Below are 22,238 nucleotides of genomic sequence, written 5' to 3' on the forward strand. Positions count from 1 at the left end.
TGGGGGGATGCCTGCAGCTGCAAAGAGGTACCTAGGACCAGGCATGGAAATTCCCCTCCTCTTTTTAACTCATGCAGAGTGGGAAGGAGATACCCAGCATAGGAGGAGCCCAAGCTAAGAACCCACCTGCATGACAAAAGAGTGGGGTGGGGGCTGCCAGAGATTCTGCTCTATGCAGATGGCACACCTGATCCCAACCAGTTTTTTGTGCTCTACGTAGATAAGATACCCCCTCCCCACTAGCTCATTTATGAAACACCTTATGTTTTACTGCAGTATGGCAACCCATATGTGACTCCTCTCTGTAGCAGAGAGCTGTTCTTTTCCTTTCACCTATTAAATTTCTGCTCTAACCTCACCCTGCGTGTGTCTGTGTTCTTGATCTCCATGGCCATGAGACAAAGAATCTCGGGTGTTATCTCAGACAACGAGGCTGCTTCAGAAAGAGCTAGGGGAAAAGGCAGCTGACAGGAGCTTGTCCAGGAGCAGAATAAATATCAAACACTGACTTCAGAAACTATTCTTTCAAAGGAAATACAATTTCTTTGGTTTAGATTATAAAGCTATTTTTGCCCCAGGACATTGTTGAAAACAGTGGAGCAATCAGCAGGCAATTAGTGAAGATTTAACATCTAGGTGTGGTCAGAGAAAGAGAAGTGGCCTTTACCAATATCACTGTCATCCCAGGATAACTGTAGGCATACCCAAAACTGTCTTTCTGAGGAGCAATGTCAGAGGCTTCATTAGCACTGTGGGGGTTGGGGGAGAGTGTTTAAACTTTACTAGAATAATCCAGCCAGCCAATAAACTGATAAATAAACAAATAGCAATAGCAAGCTCTGGGGATGGAGAAACTGGTACCCAGAATTGATATTACACATAATCTGAAAGGTCAAATTCCCAACAAAAAATAACAAGGTATACAAAGAAACAGTAAGGTATGATCATATACCAGATTAAAAAAAAAAAAAAAAAACAGGCGGCTGGGCATGGTGGCTCATGCCTGTAATCCCAGCACTTTGGGAGGCCAAGGCAGGTGGATCACGAGGTCAGAAGATCAAGACCATCCTGGCTAACATGGTGAAACCCCATCTCTACTAAAAATACAAAAAATTAGCTGGGCATGGTGGCGGGCACCTGTAGCCCCAGCTACTCGGGAGGCTGAGGCAGGAGAATGGTGTGAACCCGGGAGGTGGAGCTTGCAGTGAGCCCAGATGGCACCACTGCACTCCAGCCTGGGCGACAGAGGGAGACTCCATCTCAAAAAAAAAAAAAAAAAAAAAAAAGCAGAGGTAATAGCTCTCACAAGAAGTCTTTGGCTAGCAAAAGACCAAAAGACAAATATTTACACAGATTCCAAATATATTTCTGCCACTTTGCGTGTTCATGAGGCTATTTACAAAGAGAAAAGACTTTTAACTGCTGAAAGTAAAAAAATAAAGTACAAGGAAGAAATTCTATGGCTCTTAAATGCTGTATAGACCCCAAAAGAGGTGGCAGTGATGCACTGCAAAGGGCACCAAAAAGCAAGAACATTAAAGGCTAAAAAAATAGAAAGGCAGACAAAGAGGCAAAGCAGGCTGCAATGACAACTCCACCTTCTAAAAAGAAAGCCTTAGCTATGCCTCTCCTCCCGGAGATTCCCCTCCTGGAGATCCTGAGCTACTCCAAATGAAAGGGCTTAATTTGCCCAGAAAAATTAAAACTACATTGAAAAAGGATAGTAAAAATTCTCCAATGGGAGGCTAGCCATACCTGAAATGGTGGCCCCCAGATTCGTAAAAGAGTTCCACCAAGGAACTCACATGGAGAAAAACAGCACTAAAGACATTATTAAGGCATCACTTCTATATGCCATGGCTCACTGCCATTACTCAAGCCATTTGTAAACAAGCAGTGTTTAACTTGCACTCAGAACAATCCACGACAAAGGCCTACCTGGCCCCCGGGAGATCAGAAAACAAAAGCCATGCCCTGTGAAAAACTGCTTATGGACTTCACCGAATTGCCCTGAGAGGGAGGCTATCAGTACATGTTGGTGTTCATTTGCACCTTTTCAGGGTAGGTCATGGCCTTCCCCACCTGGACAGAGAAGGCACTAGAGGTGACCAAGGTGTTAAGAGACATTATTCCCAGATTTGGACTGCCTCTAAGATCAGACAATGAACCAACACTTGTGGCTGAAATAGTTCAAGACTTAACTCGACTACTAAAAATAAAATGGAAATTACATACAACCTACAGGCCACAGAGCTCAGGTAAAGTGGGATGCATGAACTGAACACTCAAACAGCTGCTGAAGAAATTTTGTCAAGAAACTCATCTAAAGTAGGATCAGGTCTTGCCCATGGTCCTCCTCCAAGTCAGGTGCACCCCCACCAAACAAACTGGGTATTCGCCCTATGAGATTTTGTTCAGCCGGCCACCCCCCATCATAGGTCAGATTAAAGGTAATCTCTGTAAACTAAGAGAACTAACTTTAAAAAGGCAAATGCAGGCTTTAAGTATGGCCATGTAAAAGATGCATGGCTAGGTATGAAAAAGAATGCCTATAAGTCTAACAGACCCGGTACACCCTTTCAAAGCTAAGGACTTTGTTTAAGTTAAAAAATGGAATCCAACCACTCTAGAACCCATATAGGATAGGCCCCATATTGTAATCATGTCTACTCCCACTGCTGTTAAAGTTGCAGGTCTCACACCTTGGATTCACCATAGCCAGCTGAAACCAGCGGCAGCAGTAACTCCTGATGATGACCAGTGGATTAACCAACAAGACCCAGATCACCCCATCTGAATAGTCCTATGGCAAAACCCAACCACCAGTAAGAAGGACAACTGCCCTGCTCTGACCACACCGGAAGCTGGTCAGTCTACACATGGCTAAAGCTTGAGGATCCTGCAAGATCTGCTCTAGTCACATCCCAGAAGCTGACTAGTCTACACACAGCCAAAGCTAAGAGGACCATCTCTGGATAAGTAAATGTAAATACAATTTATAAGCCTAGTTATAATTCTGTCAATACTGATTGTTCTGTTGTTATGTTATTACTGCAAATGCTGCAAATGTCTAGGGCCAGAGGAAGGTTTGCCGTGCCCACGTGTAGTATAAGCATGTTTCTATTACATATACTAATGTTCTTACCATTTCTGCCTATACTGAAAAAGGAGAAATCTCTAGAAAGATGCCCACACTGTGTACACACTACCTGGGTAAGAAATACCTAGTTAAAACTCTACTGTACCATACCTCCTATAAATGTACAGAAACCAAGTTAGGAATCTGCACATACAACCAGGCCACCTATTCAGTCTGTGACCCAGGAAATAAGCAGCTATATGTATGTTATAACCCTTTTACCCTATGAATTCTGGTTTGAGGTACCCATTAAATCAGAGAAAAAAAAAAAAGGAGAGGTTATAGCTTGAACCAAAGAAGCCCCTCCCTCCTATAAAGGCCTATTTCCTTGTACTTTGATGCCTGCCACACCACGTATGTTCATAATCATAAAAAATCAGAAGCAGTCTGCAATGGTTTAACACAAGAGAGGCTTAGCAGCAACAGTCCTAAACTTATCTGTACAGAAAACCACGAATCAGATGCCCAAACTGTAACATTCAGTGGTCTGTGCTAACACAGCTCCAACATTTATATTCAGGAAGGACTGCTCTACTAAGTAGTATGTCAACCAAACCAAATTTTAAGATAAGGACATGCAATCCTTTAAATTTTACTACCTTAAAGCCAGAGCTACCTTTTTGGTCTACAGGACAGACAGCACTATTACGAGTTGATAGACAAGAAGCAGGCCTTGAAGTTCCACTACTGATTGTCAAAAAGACTAGAAGGACTCAAATGCATCCAACCCTGCAATTCCAAGTCCATAAGTCATTCTATAAGCATTTTGATCAGCCAGTGCCTGAGCTTCCCCCATTAACCAAAAACTTATTTGCTCAACTAGCTGAAAACGTAGCTGGCAGCTTAAGAATTTCCTCATGCTATGTATGTAAAAAAACTAATATGGGGAGCCAGTGGCCACGGGAGGCAAAGGAATTAATGCCTTGAGATAACTTCACTTCGCCTAACCCTGCCAGTGAACCAACAGCCTCAGCCAGTGTTTGGTTGTTAAAAACCTCCATAATTAAAAAGTACTATATCGCCCGATGGGGAAAGGCTTTCACAGAGGCAGTAAGAGAAACAACCTGCCTAGGGCAACAGTATTACGATAAGACTAAAACTAAAACTCTACAGAGAAATGCCCAGAACTACTCCTACTTACCAGATCCAAACCTTTTCTCTCGATTCTCTACTCTGAGCTACTCTTGGCATCAGCTAGAGGCTCCAAATGCTTGGAAAGCACCCTCTGGCCTATATTGAATCTGTAGAGTATGGGCATATCAGCAACTGCTGGCCAAATGGACAGGGGCATGTGTGTTAGGAAAAATCAAGCCATCCTTTCTAATTCCTCCAAAGCAAGGGGAACCCTTAAGATATCCAGTTTATGATGAAAAATTTAAAAAACTAGAAGGATAATTACAAAATAGACACAAATGTCAAAAAGATGTGGACATAGGAGACTGAAAAGATAAGGAATGGCCTCCTGAAAGAATCATTAAATATTATAGGCCAGCTACCTGGGCACAAGACGGGTCATGGAGATATCGCACCCCAATCTATATGCTCAACCGCATCATAAAGTTGCAGGTAGTCCTTGAAATTATAACCAATGAAACATCAAGGGCACTAGATTTATTGGCAATACAAGCAACACAAATAAGAAATGCTATATATCAAAATAGATTAGCTTTAGATTACCTTTTAGCCTCAAAAAGAAGAGTATGTGGAAAATTTAATTTAACCTACTGTTGCCTAGAGATCAATGATAATGGCCGAGCTATCATGGAAATCACAGCTAGAATGCCCGAGTTGACCTATGTTCCAGTTCAGACTTAGTCCAGGTGGTCCCCAGATTCCTTGTTAGGAAAATGGTTGTTAACCTTCAAAAGATTCAAAACCCTCATTGGTAGGTTCTTGCTTATTCTTGGCATCTGCCTCATCCTCTCTTGCCTTTTACCTCTGTTTATTAAGAGTATTCAATCAACTATGAAGGCAATAGTAACCCAACACACTACAGCGTAGTTGATGGCATTAACCAAATATCAGCTGCTGCCAGCAAAAGAAAAATCTCACCTCCACGGAGAGGCGGGAAAATGTAGTGCTTTCTATTAACACTTTTGTTATAAAAAGCACCAAAGAGGGGAATGGAACAGGAACTAAAAGAAATTAAAGAAATTGTAAGCAGAAACTCCGTTGTATGTAAGAAAACCCAATTCCCCCAGAGAAAAAAAAGAACTAGAGTCCTCCAACAAATTTACAAGAAAAAAACAAGCCCATCAAAAAGTGGGTGAAGGATATGAACAGATACTTCTCAAAAGAAGACATTTATGCAGCCAAAAGATATGAAAAAATGCTCATCACCACTGGCCATCAGAGAAATGTAAAACAAAACCACAATGAGATACCATCTCACACCAGTTAGAATGGCAATCATTAAAAAGTCAGGAAACAACAGGTGCTGGAGAGGATGTGGAGAAATAGGAACACTTTTACACTGTTGGTGGGACTGTAAACTAGTTCAACCATTGTGGAAGTCAGTGTGGTGATTCCTCAGGGATCTAGAACTAGAAATACCATTTGACCCAGCCATCCCATTACTGGGTATATACCCAAAGGATTATAAATCATACTGCTATAAAGACACATGCACACGTATGTTTATTGCGGCACTATTCACAATAGCAAAGACTTGGAACCAACCCAAATGTCCAACAATGATAGACTGGATTAAGAAAATGTGGGACATATACACCATGGAATACTATGCAGCCATAAAAAATGATGAGTTCATGTCCTTTGTAGGGACATGGATGAAGCTGGAAACCATCATTCTCAGCAAACTATCACAAGGACAAAAAACCAAACACCACATGTTCTCACTCAAGGTGGGAACTGAACAATGAGAACACAGGGACACAGGAAGGGGAACATCACACACTGGGGCCTGCTGTAGGGTGGGAGGAGGGGGAAGGATAGCATTTGGACATATGCCTAATGTTAAACGACGAGTTACTGGGTGCAGCACACCAACATGGCACATGTATACATATGTAACTAACCTGCATGTTGTGCACATGTACCCTAAAACTTAAAGTATTTAAAAAAAAAGTTAACTGCCTGTTTTTCTGTGGCTAGTGAGCCTTATCTCTCCTCCTTTCCCAGGCATTGTGAAGACCCTGTTTCTCTAGCTATGCAGCTGCAAGGTCACTAGACAGATAAACTCAAGTTGCAAAACATGTTTTTCCTTGAAAAGTAAGAAATGATAGAATGCATGTCTCAATTAATTGAATAACTGTCTCTGTTTCTCGCTTCTGTAATATGCTTCCCCCTGCACAGGTCTCCCCCCACCCCATGAAATGCTTAAAAGGTAACTTAACTCTTTGTTCAGGGCTCAGTCCTTTGGATGTTAATCTGACTGGGCCGGTGCACCTAAATAATAAATATCCTCCTGGCCGGGCACAGTGGCTCACGCCTGTAATCCCTCATGAGGCCGAGGAGGGTGGGTCACAAGATCAGGAGATTGAGACCATCCTGGCTAATGTGGTGAAACCTCTTCTCTACTAAAAATACAAAAATTAGCTGGGCGTAGTTGCAGGTGCCTGTAGTCCCAGCTACTCAGGAGGCTGAGGCAGGAGAATGGCATGAACCTGGGAGGTGGAGCTTGCAGTGAGCCGAGATCGCGCCACTACACTCCAGCCTGGGCAACAGAGACTCCGTCTCAAATAAATAAATAAATAAATAAATAAATAAATAAATAAATATCCTCCTGAACCCCATCGGTCTCTCTGATTCCTTATCAATCCGGCTACAGTAGGATCTCCATCTGATACCAACAAAATTAGAGTAAGGTGTCAGAAGTGTGGGGAGAAAAGGGAGCTGACAGAATTCAGAACCCCTAAAAATCTTAATTCAGTCCTGGATCCTCTCTTATGTTCCCTCAAGATCACATCAGATGCTGGTGTGTGGGAGTTGTTGTCTCACTGGCTCCAGAATATGCAGACCTCTTGTCTTCACTAGCTCCTTCTCCCCCTCCACAGAGGGCATTCTCATTGTAGATAGGAAAAATCATTCCTACTGTCCATTTCTTTGAGATTCTTCCTGTGTAAGTTTGGATTTGTATAAAACAAAACTCAGAAAGATCTGTAGGGTCTTTCTATTTTTCTGCTCTGCAACATTCTCATGGTACAGGATAGAAAGATAAAGGGTGAATTTCACTGTGTGTAAATTATAACTTAATTTTAAAATGCAACCCTTCTTACAGATCGCTTGAGGTCAGGAGTTCAAGGCCAGCCTGGCCAACATGGTGAAACCCTGTCTTTACCAAAAAATACAAAAATTAGCCAGGTGTGGTGGCACATGCCTGTAGTCCCAGCTACTGGGGAGGCTGAGGCAGGGCAATCGCTTGAACCCAGGAGTCAGAGGTTGCAGTGAGCCAAGATTGCACCACTGCACTCCAGCCTGGGTGATGGAGTGAGACTCTGTCTCAAAAAAATAAAACAAAAATAAATAGAAACAAAAAAATAATAAAATGCAATCCTCCTCTAGAAACAAAAATAAACATAAGAACTCTTCAACAGAGAATATAAAACCCTACAGAGCCAGCCCTGTACACCATTCCTCCTCACATTATCCCACTCCTCTCCTTAGTTGCATTACTTGTGACATTTCAGCCACTGTGGCTTTTCTTTAACCCTGAGAGATCTCCATTATTTATTCAAATAGTTTTTCCTTTCCATTTCTCTCTGTCTCTCTCTTCCCTTGAACTTTAGTTATCTAGGTGTTAGCACTTTTACTCTCTCAACCTAAATAATAAACAGAGAGGCTCTCTCAAAGAAGACATTTATTCAGGAATAGAGCATTGCAATAGAAATACATGTGCCATAGTAAACTATGGGCATGTGCATATTCAGGGAGGTAAAGAAAGACAAAAGTTTTTAAAGGAAACATGAGGAGGATTATATAATTGTTTTGAGATAATTATCCTTAGCTACAATAATCAATAACAAGGTGATGCTAGTTTGAGGTTAAACTGGCAGTTGCTGGGCAGATATACTCAAAGACGTATTCTTTTGTGTAAAGATGTGATGGCTTTGGTGCAAGTTTGTGGTTTCTGCAGAATCTTTTGTGATAGTTCTTTTTATCAGACTTTTATGCATGACAGCCCTCCCTTCATAGACTTCCCTGGCTCTGTTTGTCAGGGTTTTCATTTTTTCTAACACAAGTGACTGCATTTTGATTCTGACAACTTTCACATATCCCTCTTTTGATCAAGATCTTTCTTCAAAACCATCATTGATCAATCATCCTGTAGTTAGGTTTTGATTGCCCCTTGATCCTGGAATGGACCTGTCTTGGTTTGGACTGGTCTAGTGCAGTGAGCAAAGATTGCACCACTGCACTCCAGCCTGGGTGACAGAGTGAGACTCTGTCTCAAAAAAGTAAAATAAATAAAAAAAATAGCAAACTAAATTCAACAATACCCTAAAAAGATCATTCACCAGGATCAAGTGGTATTTATTCCAGGGATGCCAGAATGTTTCAATGTATGTAAATAAATAAATGTGATACACCAAATTTACAGAACCAAGAACAAAAACCATATGATCATTTCAATAGATGCTGAAAAAGCATTTGCTAGAATTCAACATCCCTTTATGATAAAAATCCTCAACAAACTGGGTATAGAAGGAACATACCTGAAAGTAAAGAAGACCATTTATGACAAGCCCACAGCCAACATTGAACTGAACATGAAAAAATTGAAAGCCTTTCCTTTAAAATCTGCAAAAGGACAAGGATGCCCACTTTCACCACTTTTATTCAACATAATACTTGAAGTCCTGGCCAAAGCAATCAGGAAAGAGAGAGAAATAAAAGGCATCCAAATTGGAAAGGAAGATGTCAAATTAGCCTTGTACTCAGACGGCATGATCTTATATTTAGAAAAACATAAAGACCCCAAAACTTGTTAGAACTAATACATGAATTCAGTAAAGTTACAAGATACAAAATCATAATATGCATATGAGGTGGGGTCCTGAAGTCCCCTACAATTACTGTATTGCAGCCTATCTCTCCCTTTAGATCTATTAATGTTTGCTTTATATACATAGGTGCTCCAGTTTTGGTTGCATAGATATTTATAATTGTTATATTCTCTTGCTGAATTTACCTCACTATCATTATAGCATTTATATATGGCAATGGTAAACAATCTGAAAAAAAAATCAAGAAAGCAATCCCATTTATAATAGCTATAAAGAATAAAATATACTTATAAATCAGTTTAACCAAAAAAGTGAAAGAAAATTTTTTGCTCAGGATTGCTTTGGTGATTTGGCATCTTTTGTGGTTCCATACAAATTTTAGCATTGTTTTTTCTATTTCTGTGAAGAATATCACTGGTAATTTGATAGGGATAGCATTGAATGTGTGAATTTTCTTCTATATAAAATAATTATAAAATGCTGATGAAAGAAATTGAAGACAGAAAAAATGAAATGATATTCCATGCTCATGAATTGGAGGAAGAATTATTGTTGTTAAAATGACAATACTACCCCAAATGATTTACAGATTCAATGCTACCCATATCAAAATACCAGTGATTTTCTTCACAGAAATAGAAAAAACAATGCTAAAATTTGTGTGGAACTACAGAAGATGCCAAATAGCCAAAGCAATCCTGAGCAAAAAGAACAAAGCTGGAGGCATCACACTATCTGACTTTAAAATGCACTACAACACTATATCAGCAAGGTACTGGCATAAAAACAGACTCATAGGCCAATGGAAAAGAATGGTCAACCCAGATATAAATCCACACACTTACAGCCAACTCATTTTTGACAAAGGCACCAAGAACATACAATGGGAAAATGACAGTCTCTTCAATAGATGGTGCTGGGAAAACTGAATGTGCAGAAGAATGAAACTAGATACCTGTCTCTCACCATACACTGAAATCAACTCCAGATGGATTAAAGACTTAAATGTAAGGCCTGAAATTATAAACCCACTAGAGAGAAACATAAGAGAAACACTTGAGGACATTTGTGTAGGCAGAGATTTTATAGCTAAGACCTCAAAAGCACCGCCAACAAAAACAAAAACAGATAAATGGAACTATATTAAACTAAAAAGTTTCTGCACAGCAAAGGAAACAATCAATAAACTGAAGGGACAACCCACAGAATGGGAGAAAACATATGTGAACTATCCCTCAGACAAGGAATTAATAACCAGAATATATAACGAGCTCAAACAACTTAATAGGAAAAAAGTAAATAATTACATTTTAAAATGGGCAATAATCCTAGCACTTTGGGATTCTGAAGCAGAGGGATCATGTGTGCCCAGGATTTCAAGGTTATGGTGAACTATGATCATGCCACTGCTCTCAAGCCTGGGCAACAGAATGAGACCCCATCTCTCAAAAAAAGGGGAGGAAGGCGAAAGATCTGAATGGACATTTCTCAAAAGAAGACATACAAATGGCCAAGAGGTATATTTTTAAAATGCCGAGCATCACTAATCATGAGAGATATGCAAATCAAAACTACAATGAGGCTGGTTCCGGTGGCTCATGCCTGTAATCCCAGCAGTTTAGGAGGCTGAGGCAGGCAGATCACTTGAGATTATGAGTTCAAGACCAGCCTGGCCAACATGGCGAAAGCCGGTCTCTACTAAAAATACAAAAATTACCCAGGCATGGTGGCATGCACCTGTAATCCCAGCTACTAGGGAGGCTGAGGCTGGAGAATCGCTTGAACCCAGGAGGCAGAAGTTGCAGTGAGTTGAGATCACACCACTGTTCTCCAGCCTCAGCGGCAGAGCAAGACTCTGCCTCAAAAAAAAAAAAAAAAACCTACAGTGAGATACCATCTCACCACAGTTAAAATGGCTTTTATCAAAAAGAAAGGAGCTTTTTCACACTGGGTTTGCCACCAGAACACAGGTGTTGTGAAAATTACCCCTAAAAGCAACAATGGGAATGGAAAAGACTCATATCAACATTGTTGTCATTGGACATGTAGATTTGGGCAAGTCCACCACTACTGGTCATCTGATCTACAAATGCGGTGGCATCGACAAAAGAACCATTGAAAAATTTGAGATGGAGGCTGTTGAGATGGAAAAGGCTCCTTCAAGTATGCCTGGGTCTTGGATAAGCTGAAAGCTGAGCGTGAACGTGGTATCACCATTGATATCTCCTTGTGGAAATTTGATACCAGCAAATACTATGTGACTATCATTGATGCCCCAGGACACAGAGACTCCATCAAAAACATGATTACAGGGATGTCTCAGGCTGATTGTGCTGTCCTGATTGTTGCTGCTGGTGTTGCTGAATTTGAAGCTGGTATCTCCAAGAATGGCAGACCCAAGAGCATGCCCTCCTGTCTTACACACTGGGTGTGAAACAACTAATTGTTGGTGTTAACAAAATGGATTCCACTGAGCCACCCTACAGCCAGAAGAGATATGAGGAGATCATTAAGGAAGTCAGCACTTACATTAAGAAAATTGGCTACAACCCTGACACAGTAGCATTTGTGCCAATTTCTGGTTGGAATGGTGACAACATGCTGGAGTCAAGTGATAACATGCCTTAGTTCAAGAGATGGAAAGTCACCCATAAGGATGGCAATGCCAGTGGAACCATGCTGCTTGAGGCTCTGGACTGCATCCTACCACCAACTCATTCAACTGACAAGCCTTTGTGCCTGCATCTCCAGGATGTCCACAAAATTGGTGGCATTCGTACTGTTTCTGTTGGCTGAGTGGATACTGGTGTTCTCAAACCTGGTATGGTGGTCACCTTTGCTCCAGCCAACATTACAATGAAATAAAATCTGTCAAAATGCACCATGAAGCTTTGAGTGAAGCTCTTCCTGGGGACAATGTGGGCTTCAATGTCAAGAATGTGTCTGTCAAGGATGTTCATCGTGGCAATTGACAGCAAAAATGACCCACCAATGGAGTCAGCTAGCTTCACTGCTCATGTGATTATCCTGAACCATCCAGGCCAAATCAGCGCTGGCTATGCCACTGTACTGGGTTGCCACATGGTCCACATTGCATGCAAGATTGCTGAGCTGAAGGAAAAGATTGATTGCCATTCTGGTTAAAAGCCAGAAGATGGCCCTAAATTCTTGAAGTCTGATGATGCTGCCATCATTGACATGGTTCCTGGCAAGCCCATGTGTGTTGAGAGCTTCTCATACTAAACACCTCTGGGTCGCTTTGCTGTTTGTGATATGAGACAGACAGTTGCCGTGGGTGTCATCAAAGCAGTGGACAAGAAGGCTGCTGGAGCTGGCAAGGTCACCAAGTTGCCCAGAAAGGTCAGATGGCTAAATGAATATTATCCCTAATACCTGCCACCTGGTCTTAATCAGTGGTGGAAGAATGGTCTCAGAACTGTTTGTTTCAATTGGCCATTTAAGTTTAGTAGTAAAAGACTGGTTAATGATAACAATGCATCATAAAACCTTCAGATGGAAAGGAGAATGTTTTGTGGACCACTTTGGTTTTCTTTTTTGCATCTGGCCATTTTAAGTTATTAGTTTTTAAAATCAGTACTTTTTAATGGAAACAACTTGACCAAAAATCTGTTACAGAATTTTGAGACCCATTAAAAAGGTTTAATGAGAAAAAAAAAAAAAAAAAGAAAGGGAATAACAGATATTGGCATGGATGTGGAGAAAGAGGAACCCTCATACACTGTTGATGGGAAGATAAATTAGTACAGCCATTATGGAAAATAGTGTGGAGTTTCCTCAAAAAAACTAAAAAATAGGCCAGGCATGGTGGCTCATGCCTGTAATCTCAGCACTTTGGGAGGCCGAGGCAGGTGGATCACCTGAGGTCAGGAGTTTGAGACCAGCATGGCCAACATGGTGAAACCCTGTCTCTATAAAAAATACAAAAAATTAGTTGGGCATGGTGGCAGGTGCCTGTAATCCCAGCTACTCAGGAGGCTGAGGCATGAGAATCACTTGAACCCAGGAGGTGGAGGTTGAAGTGAGCCAAGATGGCACCATTGCACTCCAGCCTGGGTGACAGAGCAAGACTCTGTCTCAAAAAAAAAAAAAAAAAAAAAAAAAAACTAAAACTAAAAAACAGAACTACCATATGATCCAGCAATTTCACTATTGGGTATATAGCCAAAAGAAAGGAAATCAATACATCAAAGAGGGATCTGGATTCCCATGTTTATTGCAGCACCCTTCACAATAGCCAAAATATGGAATTGATCTAAGTACTCCTCAGTAGATGACTCAATAAAGAAAACAGGTGTGTGTGTGTGTGTGTGTGTGTATATATATATATATATATATATAATGTGTGTATATATATAATGTGTATATATATAATGTATATATATATATATAATGTGTATATATATATGCAATGAATCATTATTCAGCTATCTAAATAATGAAATCCTGTCATTTGCATCAACATGTTAAGTAAAATAAGCCAAGCACAGAAAGACAAATATCACATGTTCTCACTCATATGTGGGAGGTATAAAAGTAGATTTTATGGAGATAGAAAGTTGACTGGTGGTTACCAGAGGTAGGAAAGTATGGGTACAGGGGGAATGAAGACAGGTTAATTAATGGATACAAATATACAGTTAGATAGAAGACATGGTAGTCAATAGATCAGTAGGGTGACTATAGTTAACATTAATCAATTGAACATTTCAAAATAGCTGGAAAACAATAATATGAATGTTCCTAGTGTAAAGAAAAGATAAATATTTAAGATGATAGATATCCAAGGATTCCCGCAGGTAGTTAGAAAGAGACCACAGACATTGAGGGAAGCTCACTCAGTATCTGCTCCTCACCCTGTCTCTCTGGCAAAGTAGTAAGCAAGGTGCTGAGCAGAGTGAGCTACTTTGTGGTTTCCACTGTGAGCAGCCCTGTCCCTCATTCAGTGACTTGTCCTGCAGTGGTGATGGCCAAACAGAAGCAGCTGTGGTCCGCAGCACTCACAGAGAGTAAGGAAAATCGCAAGTGGATTTAGCACCTTCAACTGAAATATCCAGGTTCTCACAATGGGACTGACTAGAAAATTAACTTGACTCAAGGAGAATGAAGAAAAGCAGGTTGGGGCAATGACCCACCCGGGAGTAGCACAAAGCCAAAGGAACCCCCACCCCCAGCCAAAGGAAGTGGTGAGTGATCATGCAACCCTGCCCAGGAAACCATGCTTCTCCCACAGATCTTTGCAGCCCACAGATCAGGAGATCCCCTCGTGAGCCTACACCTCTAGGGCCTTGGGTCCTATACACAGAGCTGTGTGGAGTCTTGGCAGAGCAGCCACTCAGGCACTCACAGAGACCCAAGACTTTTACATACTCTAGCCCCAAAATCCCTGGTGAGGCAGCAGATCTGTTCATACATTCCCCTAGGAAGGGGGCTGAATCCAGGGAACCAAGAAGTGTCATTCTGCAGGCCCCACTTCCACAGCACCTCACAAGTTAAGACACACTGGCTTGGAATTTCAGCCAGCCAGGGGCAACAGGCTGAGCCCGCCTGAGATAGGAAGGAGTTCCCAGGGGAGGGGTGGGCACTATTTTCATAGTGCGGTCAACTAGTATTCCAGCCTGCCAGCTCTGGAGAGTGCAGGTGGTCAGGACAAGGAGGGAACCCCCTAATGCAGCACATTTGACTTGCCAGATTGTGCCCAGACTGCCTCTTTAAGCAGACCCCGATCAAGTCCTCCTCACTGGGTGGGGTCTTCCTGTGGGAAGCCTTCAGTTACTCCAGCCAGTATTATAAAGACCTGATCTCTCCCTGGGAGGGAACTTGGGGGGGGGCAGGGTAGGCGGCAGGGATGGCTTCCATATCTGCACTTCAGTTGACTCAGCTATTCAAGCCTGCCAGCTCTGGAGAGTCTAGGCATCTGGACAAAGAGTAGCCTTGTCAACACAGCAAACCTGCTCTACCAAAAAGCAGCTGGACTGCTTCTGTAAGTGTTTCCTGAATTCTATTCCTCCTACTGGGTGAGACCTCCCAAAAGGGGTCTCCAGACACCTCCTACAAGAGTGTTCAGGCCAGGAAAAGGTCAGTAACCCCCTGGGACAGAGCTTCCAGAGGAAAGAGCAGACTGGCATCTTTGCTGTTTCACAGACTTCACTGATGATACTTCCAGGTACAGGAAAAACTGAGGCAACTAGGGTCTGGAGTGGACCCCCAGAAAACCACAGCAGCCCTACGGTTGCTAAGTCAGTGCCCTGTTAAGAGAAAAACAAACAAATGGAAAACTATGACAACAATATCAACCAAAAAGACCCCACAAAAAGCCCATTCAAAGGTCAGCAACCTCAAAGATTGCAGGCAGATAAGCCCACAAAGCTGACACTGAATCAAGAAAACAATTCTGAAAACTCAAAAAGGTGGAGTGCCTCTTCTCCAAATGACTGCAATAACTCTCCAGCAAGGGGACAGAACTGGGCAGAGGCTGACATGGCTGAATTGACAGAAGTAGGCTTCAGAAGATGGATATTAATGAACTTTGCGAGCTAAAGGAGCATGTTGTAACCCAATGCGAAGAAGTTAAGAATCATGATGAAACAATACAGGAGCTACTAACTAGAATAGCCAGTTTAGAGAGGCACATAACTGACCTCATGGAGCTGAAAAACACAACATGAGAACTTCACAATGCAATCACAAGTATCAATAGCAGAATAGACCAAGCAGAGAAAAGAATCTCAGAGGTTGAACACTATCTTTCAGAAATAAGACAGACAGATAAGAAGAAGAAAAAATAATAACAAAGGGTTAACAAACTCTCTGAGAAATATGGGATTATGTAAAAAGGCTGAACTTAGCACTGATTGGGGTACCTGAAAGAGACAGGGAGAACAGAACCAAGCTGGAAAACATACTTCAGGATATCATCCAGGAAAACTTCCCCAACCTAGCAAGACAGGCCAACATTCAAATACAGGAAACCCAGAGAACTCCAGTAAGATACTCCATGAGAAGATCAACCCCAAGACACATAATCATCAAATTCTTCAAGGTCAAAATGAAGGAAAAAATGTTAAGGGCAGCTAGAGAGAAAGGTCATGTCACCTAAAAATGGAAGCCCATCAGAGTAACAGTGGGACTCTCCGTGGAAACCCTATAAGCCAGAAGACATTGGAGGCCAATATTTAACATTCTTAAAGAAAAGAATTACCAACCCAGAATTTAATATCTGGCCATACTAAGCTTCATAACTGAAGGAGAAATGAGATCCTTTTCAGAAAAGCAAATGCTGAGGGAATTTGTCACCACCAGGCCTGCCTTGCAAGAGCTCCTGAAGGAAGCATTAAATATGAAAAGGAAAAACTGTTACCAGCCACTACAAAAACACACTGAAGTACACAGACTAGTGACACTATGAAGCAACTACATAAACAAGTCTGTAAAATAACCAGCTGACATCATGATGACAGGATCAAATTCACACATAAAAATATTAACCTTAAATGTAAATGGGCTAAATAAATGCCCCAATTAAAAGACACCAAGTGGCAAGCTGGCTAAAGAGGAGACCCATTGGTATGCTGTCTTCAAGGGAACCATCTCACATGCAAAGACACACATAGGCTCAAAAGAAAGGGATGGAGGAAAATTTACCAAGCAAATGGAAAACAGAAAAAAGCAGGGGTTGCAATCTTAGTTTCTGACAAAACAGACATTAAACCAAAGATCAACAAAGACAAAGAAGGGCATCACACAGTGGTAAAGGGTTTGATTCAACAAGAAGAGATAACTATCCTAAATATATATGCACCCAATACAGGAGCATCCAGATTCAATTCACAAAGCAAGTTCGTAGAGTCCTACAAAGAGATCTGGACTCCCACACAATAATAATGGGAAATTTTAACACCTCACTGTCAATATTAGGCAGATCATTGAGATAGAAAATTAACAAAGATATTCAGGACCTGAACTCAGCTCTGGATCAAGTGGACCTGATAAAACAGAACTCTCCACCCCAAAACAACAGAATATACATTCTTCTCATTGCCACATGGCACTTACTCTAAAATTTATCACATAATCAGAAGTAAAACATTCAGCAAATGCAAAATAACTGAAATCATAACAGTCTCTCAGACCACAGCGAAATCAAATTAGAATTCAAGATTAAGAAATTCACTCAAAACCACACAACTACATTGAACAACCTCCTCCTGAATGACTCCTGGGTAAACAATAAAATTAAGGCAGAAATCGAGAAGTTCTTTGAAACTAATGAGAACCAAGAGACAATGTACCAGAATCTCAAGAATGCAGCTAAAGCAGTTTATAGCACTAAATGCCCACATCAAAAAACTAGAAAGATCTCTAATTAACAATCCAACATCACAACTAAAAGAACTAGAGAACCAAGAACAAACAAACCCTAAAGCTAGCAGAAGACAAGAAATAATCAAGATCAGAGTTGAACTGAAGGAGATAGAGACACAAAAAACTCTTCAAAAAAATCAGTGAATCCAGGAGGTGGTTTTTTGAAAAAATTAATCAAATAGATAGACTGTTACCTAGACTAATAAAGAAGAAAAGAGAAAATAATCAAATAAACACAATCAGAAACGATAAGGGGGATATTACCACTGACCCCACAGAAATATAAACAAACACTGGAGAATACTATAAACACCTCTATGCACATAAACTAGAAAATCTAGAAGAAACTGATAAACACCCTGCCAAGACTGAACCAGGAAGAAATTGAATCCCTGAATAGACCAATAATGAGTTCTGAAATTGAGGCAATAATAAATAGTCTACCAACCAAAAAAAGCCCAGGACCAGATGGATTCACAGCTTAATTCTACCAGAGGTACAAAGAAGAGCTGGTACCATTTCTGCTGAAACTATTTTAAAAAATTAAAAAGGAGGGACTCCTTCCTAACTCATTTTATGAGGCTAGTGTCATCCTGATATCAAAACCTGGCAGAGATACCACAAAAAAAGAAACCTTCAGGCCAATATCCCTGATGAACATTGATGCAAAAATCCGCAATAAAATACTGGCAAATCAAATCCAGACATTTATATAGTCAACAAACATATGAAAAAGAAAAACTCAACATCACTGATCATTAGAGAAATGCAAATCAAAACCACATTGAGATACCATCTTACAACAATCAGAATAGCAATTATTAAAAAGTCAAAAACAACAGATGTGCTGTTGAGGTTGTGGAGAAATAGAAACGCTTTTGCACTGTCCGTGGGAGTGTAAATTAGTTCAACCATTGTAGAAGACAGTGTGGCAACTCCTCAAAGATCTAGAGGCAGAAGTACCATTTGACCCAGAAATCTCATTACTGGGTCCATACCCAAAGGAATGTAAATCATTCTATTATAAAGATACATGCATGCATATGTTCACTCCAGCACTATTCCCAATGGCAAAGACATGGAATCAACCCAAATGCCCATCAATGATAGACTAAGGAAAATTTAGTACATACACACCATGGAATACTATCCAGCCATAAAAAGGAAAAAGATCATGTCTTTTGCAGGAACATGGATGGAGCTGGAAGCTGTTATCCTCAGCAAACTAACACAGGAACAGAAAACCAAACATCACATGTCCTCACTTGTAAGTGGGAGCTGAATGATGAGAAGACAAGCACACACGGGGGGAACAACACCTACTGGGGGCTGTTGGGGGTGGGAGGTGGGGGAGGGAGAAGATCAGGAAGAATAGCTAATGGATGCTGGGCTTAATACCTAGGTAACGAGATGATCTGTGCAGCAAACCACCATGGCACACGTTTACCTCTGTAACAAACCTGCACATCCTGCACGTGTACCCCTGAACTTAAAGTTGAAGGAAAAAAAAAGATGATAGATATCCCATCAACCTTGATTCGATTCTGTGACTGTATCAAATTATCACACACACTCCAAAAACATGTACATCTATTATGTATCAATAAAAGAAATACTGAGTGGAAATGATGAGAGTAGGAGGAATATATGGAAAGGAAGAAAGGAACACTCACATTTTTAAACACCTACTGTGAGCTAGGCACCTAATCAGCATTTTCTCACTTATTCTTTTTTTTTAAATTTTATTATTATTATACTTTAAGTTTTAGGGTACATGTGCACAACCTGCAGGTTTGTTACATATGTATACATGTGCCATGTTGGTGTGCTGCACCCAGTAACTCGTCATTTAGCATTAGGTATATCTCCTAATGCTATCCCTCCCCGCTCCCCCCACCCCACAACAGTCCCCGGTGTGTGATGTTCCCCTTCCTGTGTCCATGTGTTCTCCCTGTTCAGTTCCCACCTATGAGTGAGAACATGCGGTGTTTGGTTTTTTGTCCTTGTGATAGTTTGCTGAGAATGATGGTTTCCAGTTTCATCCATGTTCCTACAAAGGACATGAACTCATCATTTTTTATGGCTGCATAGTATTCCATGGTGTATGTGTGCCACATCTTCTTAATCCAGTCTATCATTGTTGGACATTTAGGTTGGTTCCAAGTCTTTGCTATTGTGAATAGTGCCACTATAAACATACGTGTGCATGTGTCTTTATAGCAGCATGATTTATAATCCTTTGGGTATATACCCAGTAATGGGATGGCTGGGTCAAATGGTATTTCTAGTTCTAGATCCCTGAGGAATCGCCACACTGACTTCCACAATGGTTGAACTAGTTTACAGTCCCACCAACAGCGTAAAATTGTTCCTATTTCTCCACATCCTCTCCAGCACCTGTTGTTTCCTGATTTTTTAATGATCGCCATTCTAACTGGTGTGAGATGGTATCTCATTGTGGTTTTGATTTGCATTTCTCTGATGGCCAGTGATGGTGAGCATTTTTTCATGTGTCTGTTGGCTGCATAAATGTCTTTTGAGAAGTGTCTGTTCATATCCTTCGCCCACTTGTTGATGGGGTTGTTGTTTTTTCTTGTAAATTTGTTTGAGTTCTTTGTAGATTCTGGATATTAGCCCTTTGTCAGATGAGTAGATTGTGAAAATTTTCTCCCATTCTGTAGGTTGCCTGTTCACTCTGATGACTCTGATGGTAGTTTCTTTTGGTGTGCAGAAGCTCTTTAGTTTAATTAGGTCCCATTTGTCAATTTTGGCTTTTGTTGCCATTGCTTTTGGTGTTTTAGACATGAAGTCCTTGCCCATGCCTATGTCCTGAATGGTATTGCCTAGGTTTTCTTCTAGGGTTTTTATGGTTTTAGGTCTAACATTTAAGTCTTTAATCCATCTTGAATTAATTTTTGTATAAGGTGTAAGGAAGGGATCCAGTTTCAGCTTTCTACATATGGCTAGCCAGTTTTCCCAGCACCATTTATTAAATAGGGTATCCTTTCCCCATTGCTTGTTTTTCTCAGGTTTGTCAAAGATCAGATAGTTGTAGATATGCAGCATTATTTCTGAGGGCTCTGTTCTGTTCCATTGGTCTATATCTCTGTCTTGGTACCAGTACCATGCTGTTTTCATTACTGTAGCCTTGTAGTATAGTTTGAAGTCAGGTAGCGTGATGCCTCCAGCTTTGTTCTTTTGGCTTAGGATTGACTTGGTGATGCGGGCTCTTTTTTGGTTCCATATGAACTTTAAAGTAGTTTTTTCCAATTCTGTGAAGAAAGTCATTGGTAGCTTGATGGGGATGACATTGAATCTATAAATTACCCTGGGCAGTATGGCTATTTTCACGATATTGATTCTTCCTAGCCATGAGCATGGAATGTTCTTCCATTTGTTTGTATCCTCTTTTATTTCATTGAGCAGTGGTTTGCAGTTCTCCTTGAAGAGGTCCTTCACATCCCTTGTAAGTTGGATTCCTAGGTATTTTATTCTCTTTGAAGCAATTGTGAATGGGAGTTCACTCATGATTTGGCTCTCTGTTTGTCTGTTATTGGTGTATAGGAATGCTTGTGATTTTTGTGCATTCATTTTGTATCCTGAGACTTCGCTGAAGTTGCTTATTAGCTTGAGGAGATTTTGGGCTGAGAAAATGGGGTTTTCTAGATATACAATCATGTCATCTGCAAACAGGGACAATTAGACTTCCTCTTTTCCTAATTGAATACCCTTTATTTCCTTCTCCTGCCTGATTGCCCTGGCCAGAACTTCCAACACTATGTTGAATAGGAGTGGTGAGAGAGGGCATCCTTGTCTTGTGCCCATTTTTAAAGGGAATGCTTCCAGTTTTTGCCCATTCCATATGATATTGGCTGTGGGTTTGTCATAGATAGCTCTTATTATTTTGAGATACGTCCCATCAATACCTAATTTATTGAGAGTTTTTAGCATGAAGGGTTGTTGAATTTTGTCAAAGGCCTTTTCTGCATCTATTGAGATAATCATGTGGTTTTTCTCTTTTGTTCTGTTTATATGTTGGATTACATTTATTGATTTGCATATGTTGAACCAGCCCTGCATCCCGGGGATGAAGCCCACTTGATCATGGTGGATAAGCTTTTTGATGTGCTGCTGGATTCGGTTTTCCAGAATTTTACTGAGGATTTTTGCATCGATGTTCGTCAAGGATATTGGTCTAAAATTCTCTTTTTTGGTTGTGTCTCTGCCTGGCTTTGGCATCAGGATGATGCTGTCCTCATAAAATGAGTTAGGGAGGATTCCTTCTTTTCTATTGATTGGAATAGTTTCAGAAGGAATGGTACCAGCTCCTTTTTGTACCTCTGGTAGAATTCGGCTGTGAATCCATCTGGTCCTGGACTTTTTTTGGTTGGTAAGCTCTTGATTATTGCCTCAATTTCAGAGCCTGTTATTGGTCTATTCAGAGATTCAACTTCTTCCTGGTTCAGTCTTGGGAGGGTGTATGTGTTGAGGAATTTATCCATTTCTTCTAGATTTTCTAGTTTATTTGTGTAAAGGTGTTTATAGTATCCTCTGATGGTAGTTTGTATTTCTGTGGGATCGGTGGTGATATCCCCTTTATCATTTTTTATTGCATCTATTTGATTCCTCTCTTTTCTTCTTTATTAGTCTTGCTAGCGGTCTATCAATTTTGTTGATCTTTTGAGAAAACCAGCTACTGGATTCATTGATTTTTTTAAGGGTTTTTTGTGTCTCTATTTCCTTCAGTTCTG

The 22,238-nt window shown here is 40.7% G+C and overlaps 1 protein-coding gene and 1 pseudogene across 2 annotated transcripts in view; one reads left to right on the forward strand and one right to left on the reverse strand.

Annotated features, from left to right (window-relative positions):
- The window catches only part of CX3CR1 (C-X3-C motif chemokine receptor 1), a 131,256-nt gene that overhangs the window by 94,354 nt on the left and 14,664 nt on the right, over positions 1-22,238 (reverse strand). The gene's annotated exons all lie outside the window — the stretch shown is intronic.
- On the forward strand, positions 11,106-12,790 carry LOC460282 (elongation factor 1-alpha 1-like; annotated as a pseudogene).

The sequence above is a fragment of the Pan troglodytes genome, chromosome 2 (assembly GCF_028858775.2).
Source record: "Pan troglodytes isolate AG18354 chromosome 2, NHGRI_mPanTro3-v2.0_pri, whole genome shotgun sequence".
Classification (NCBI taxonomy): Eukaryota; Metazoa; Chordata; class Mammalia; order Primates; family Hominidae; genus Pan; species Pan troglodytes.